The sequence below is a fragment of the Adiantum capillus-veneris genome, chromosome 14 (genome assembly GCF_014529385.1).
Source record: "Adiantum capillus-veneris isolate H3 chromosome 14, ASM1452938v2, whole genome shotgun sequence".
In the NCBI taxonomy this organism is placed as follows: Eukaryota; Viridiplantae; Streptophyta; class Polypodiopsida; order Polypodiales; family Pteridaceae; genus Adiantum; species Adiantum capillus-veneris.
Genome location: NC_140944.1, coordinates 133,718,849 through 133,724,302, shown reverse-complemented (window position 1 = coordinate 133,724,302; position 5,454 = coordinate 133,718,849).

Here is a 5,454-nt window from a genome sequence, read left to right as displayed (position 1 = left end):
ATGTGTCCGCTTGGTTGATTATCATATTCCCAATATAAGTCATTTCAACAGGTACATACAAAAGGCAACTGCACCCGGACAATATTGTAAGATTGAAGATAAGAGCCTTACATGCCACTTTTGTAAGGCAATTGCTTTCTGTGAGGTCCCCACCCCGCCGTATCAATTCAGCGGATGTGATGGTGAACCTAGTGGCCACTAGATCTATTGCGGAAGCAAACAAAATGGTTCAGGGTTCGACTAGCGGACGATCTCTCATCACAAAGTGAGTCGAGTCCAGGCCTACTAGTAGGTAGATCTAGCTCCACCTCGCAGGGGAAGCGTACTTGAACTATCTAACGATCCTAAGACCCACCTTCCAAGAGGAGAGAAAACCCAAGTGCCTTTTTCCCCATGTTTCAGAGGCACGTACTCTCGAGGATTCGCCGCTCTAGGGGCAATGAGTAATACTAATATCGAGTAAGCACTATGGGAACAGAGAGTTCCTGACCAATCGGGACCATCCATCTCGTAGGCATTGGCAACCCGAGCCAAGCCCCCACTTTCCACCCCCACACTCACACTTCCTCGTGTGACCTAATTACTACCACAAAGGTTGTTCAACATAGATATTCCTTGTTTAATTCCGAATCACATGGTTCGTTAAAACAACCCTTCAACCAGTATTGCAAACAACACCAAGCCAGAATTCTAGTAAAAATTCTCCTCAAACTTATTCATAAAAGTTCCAATGTTCTGGAGGTACAACATCCCCCGTCCAGCGAGAGTTCACTCCTCCCGTTGTCGCCTAGCTGCCCATACAACTAGGTATGTCCACCGCATAGAAAGCACGTCATGGACACTCCCACCGCATAGAAAGCAAGACGTGGGTTCCCACCGCATAGAAAGCAAGTCGTGGGTATCCACCGCATAAAAAGCAGGTCGTGGATTCAAGAGCCCTAACGAGGAACTCTGCCCCCTGTGATTAGTAGGGGGTCAGGACTGATACAACATTAGAAATAAAATGAACATGTCGAGCTAAATTTTCCCTAGCAGACATTCTTTCCTCTTGCAAACAGCATACCCATCAATCATTTCTTTCCTACTTTATATTTAAATGTACTATGCATTCAATGCCGAGGTTTCTGTCGGATTTCTCCAACATGTTCGGGGATATGTTCATTCCTAACTAATCGTATGCAATGTCAATTAAACAACTTGAATAGAAATTAGGACCTACCTCTTCCATTTCTTCGTCAATAGCCCGTGAGATGGCCGGTATTGGCTCGTCCATGGGAGCCTTTCCTTTTCTGTTGACATTGCTTGTTCCCGCCTCGCGGTCGTGGGCTCCACCGAAGCGAGTTTTCTTAACCGGGGCCATTTTTCTCACTACTTAAATGATAGACTTGAAAAAAAAAAGAGCTAAGGTCCGAGAGTAACATGACAAACCAATCGGCAGATTAGATTTATTAAAGACTCCTCCTTATGCACGAGGTTAGATTTTTCCCTTTTTGCCCTAGCAATTTTAAGGGTAATTCTGTATCCACCGTATGGGAAACGACTCTAAGGTTAATTACTTGGCTTAGATGATTAAGAAATTCAGAGTTTTTCTAACTGATTCACGAAAGATATGAAGTAAGCAAGCTCATTCATTTTCCTAGAGCAATATGAAGGTGCAGAGTGACCGTAGGCATGTGTGATGGAAAGACCTTCTTCTTATTGGACTAATGACGGATTAATTTTCAGCCTTAATCACATCTAAATGTGGGAGAAGATTAGGTATAATTTAATTACAACTCTATTGAGTAGTGAAAGATTGAATTCTGACAATCTACACTATTACTAGCTGACAATTTATTGACTATACCTCCTAGAGAGAGAATCTTTTCTAATCATGCATTAATCCTTGATTAGGGATGATGAATGGCTGAATAGATTAAATAAATGAATGATAATTATGTAATGAAGTATAGCTATGAAAACTTAAAGAGCAGCTATAGAGAATTATAGCTAAAAGTAGGCATAGTAGACAAGAATTATGAGTGGGTAATGATGAGATTAAGAAGAGCAGTAATTAAACCATAATTACCGTGATTAGGGGCTGAGAATCCTCTTAAATTTCTGATGCAATGAATCCTCAAGATGGGAATTTCGGCAGCACCTCCCTCCTTGCTTCTCCTTCAAAAGCTATGTGTATGCCGGCAGCACCTTCCCAGTGTGTAGGTGTGTGAGTATGCAATGTGTGTGTGTGTGTGTGTGTGTGTGTGTGTGTGTGTAGGCCTTTAAATAGGCTCCTACAGGCTGAAAATCGATTTGTGCTGCTAATTGCATCTGGATGAGCACTCAGTCCTTGCATGGCAAGTCCAGTTTCCTACCCACCAAGTGTCCAGTTGGCTCAGTAAACTGACTCTCACACTGAGTTGCAGGCTTGGCAGCTTCCCCAAGACTCCCACAAAGCAAGAGGGCGCCCCCTAGCTGCTAAAGCAGGTATGGAGTGGGCTGGGACCTGTTCCCACGCAGCCTCGGGCCCCCGGTGCCTCCCGGACAATTTTGTGAAAAATTGGTTTTAGGCTAAAACGGGCCATACGAGTCGGATTTTGATGCCGTAAATTGCTATACTAAGCTCTAACTAAGACGTACGGGTCTGCGTACCTGCCATATATAGCAGCCCCCGGGGTCGGAAAATGCATTTTTTTCAAATTCGGGATACGTGTGCAGATTTTCGAGACGGTCAAAACTGGACGGGTCGGGTGACCAAAACTTACTATTTTTGGAATTTTTTTCACAAAAATTATTTTAATTCACATTTTGAAGCTTAAAAACATTCTAAACATGATGGCACTGACAGAATCTGAAAAACTGCTAAAAATAGTAACTTATTCCATTATATTCATTTCATGGTACAAGGGTGCTCATTTTGATCGGGGTCAGAGACCTTACAACCTCCCCAACGTGAAAAATTTGAGATGTCCTCATCTCAAGAATGTGTTTGGGTAATATTTTATGAGCGTTGGTTCGTCCTCCCAAGTTGCATCTTCTTCAGGGTAATCCTTCCATTTTACTAGATGCTCTGTGATAGTTCTGTTGCGCAACTTCCTTTCCCTTGTTTCAAGTACATAGTCAGGTTGGAGCTAGAGAACTCCTTGTGCTGGCATGACTATCTGATCTGAGTCCAAGAATTGATCAGGATTGGGAATATAGGGTTTGAGTAAGCTGACATGGAATACATCATGAACCTTCAAGTTTGCAGGTAACTTTAGCTTGTAGGCTTGGTCACTTACAACCTTAACGATCTCAAATGGTCCACAATACCTTGGGCTTAGCTTCTTGTATCTACCTAGCGATAAATTTCTTTTCTTAGGTTGGACGCGGAGAAAAACCTTATCTCCTTCCTTGAAAGTTCTATCTGTGCGGTTCTTATCTGCATAGTGCTTCTGCCTATCTTGAGCTGCCTGAATGTCCTGGCGAATGGCTCTAGTCTGTGCTTCCATATCTTCTAACATCTTTCTAGAGGCTTCTACTCTGATGGTTGGATCTGAAAAGTTCAGTGGTGCTAAATAGTCCTGTCCATAAAGAGCTTTGAAAGGTGACATTCCAATGCTTCTGTGTTCGGAAGAGTTATAAGCATATTCTACCAAAGGTAGATATTGTAACCACTTCTTTGGTTCTTGCGAACAATAGGCTCTGAGAATGTCCTCAATGACTTGATTAACTCTTTCAGTTTGCCCATCTGTTTGTGGATGGTATGCTGTACTGAAAGCTAATTGTGACCCAATAGATTGGAAAAGAGAAGTCCAAAATTTTGATGTAAACTTGGCATCTCTATCACTGACAATACGCTTGGGTAGACCATGTAGCCTGAAAATCTCCTTGATGAATACCCGACTAATATCTGAAGCAGTAAAGGTTGTCTTTACGGGTATTAGATGAGCCACTTTTGTGAGCATGTCAACAACCACGAAAACAGAATCATAACCTCCTGTAGAAGGTAACCCTGTAACAAAATCCATACTGATGCATTCCCACTTCATCTGGGGTATGTCAAGAGGTTGAAGTTGCCCTGGTAATTTGATCCTTTCGGCCTTTATCCGTTGACAAGAAAGACATTGCCTCACATAGCGAAGTATGTCTCCTTTCATTCCAGACCAGAAATAACTTCTTCTGACGGCGTGAAGAGTTTTAGCATAGCCTGGGTGTCCGGATGTAGGGCTATCGTGTGCTTCATATAGAATGGCCTTCTTTAAAGCTGGGTCTCTGGGTACACAGAGTCTATGCCTGTAGTAAAGACATCCTCCCATAAGAGAGTAATCTTTAGCTTCAGGCATCTTATTCTGCTGGACTAATGAAGCCATACGTTGGTACTCTGGATCTTCGAAGGATGCTTCTTTGATTCTATCCCAGATAGGGTTATTTGGAATAGAGATAGCTCCGAGAAACGATTTTTGGCTAAGACCATCTGCAACTGCGTTTTCCTTCCCTGGTCTATACTTTATGTCAAGGTCATATTCCTGTAATAGCTCTATCCATCGCCGTTGTCGCATATTGAGAATGGGTTGAGTAAAAATCCACTTTAAACTCTTGTGGTCTGTAACCAACTGAAACTTGCGTCCAAGAAGATAATGTCTCCATAACTTCAGTGCATGTATAACTGCTAAAAGTTCCAGATCATGAGTGGGATAATTCTTCTCATGATCCCTCAGCTTTCGCGAAGTATACGCCACCGGTCTTCCTTCTTGAGTAAGAACTCCGCCTAGAGCAAACTTACTAGCATCTGTCGCTACTTCAAATTCTTTACTGAAGTCTGGAAGCTTTAAAATAGGAGCTGAGACCAAGAATTCTTTTAGCTTAGCAAAACTAGACTCGTGCTCGGTCTTCCAATCGATCCTCATTCCTTTCTTCGGGAGTTCCATCAAAGGTGCAGCAATACGTGCATAATCCTTGACAAAAATCCTGTACCATCCCGTTATTCCAAGAAATCCCCTTACTTCGCTGACAGTGGATGGTTGAGGCCAGTCAACGATGTCCTTGACTTTGTCTGGGTCCACTGAAATCCCTTCAGCCGAAATGACAAATCCAAGATAGTTGACCCTTGGTGAGCAAAAAGTGCACTTGCTCTCTTTAGCGTAAAGCTGGTGTTCTCGAAGGAGATCAAGTACTTTGCAAACATGTTCCTTGTGATCTGCTTCATTCTTAGAATATACTAGAATGTCATCAAAGAAAACCAAGACAAAATCATCCAGGTAAGGTCTAAAAATATCCTGCATAAGTCGATTGAAGCTTGCAGGAGCATTTGCTAGACCAAAAGACATTACTGTGAATTCGTAGTGTCCATACCTAGTGTTGAAAGCCGTCTTTGGAATATCTGATTCCTTGATCCTGATTTGGTAATATCCTGACCTTAGATCACTCTTTGTAAATATTTTGGTGCCGTGGAGCCTGTCCAAGAGTTCGTCGATCCTTGGAATTGGATACTTG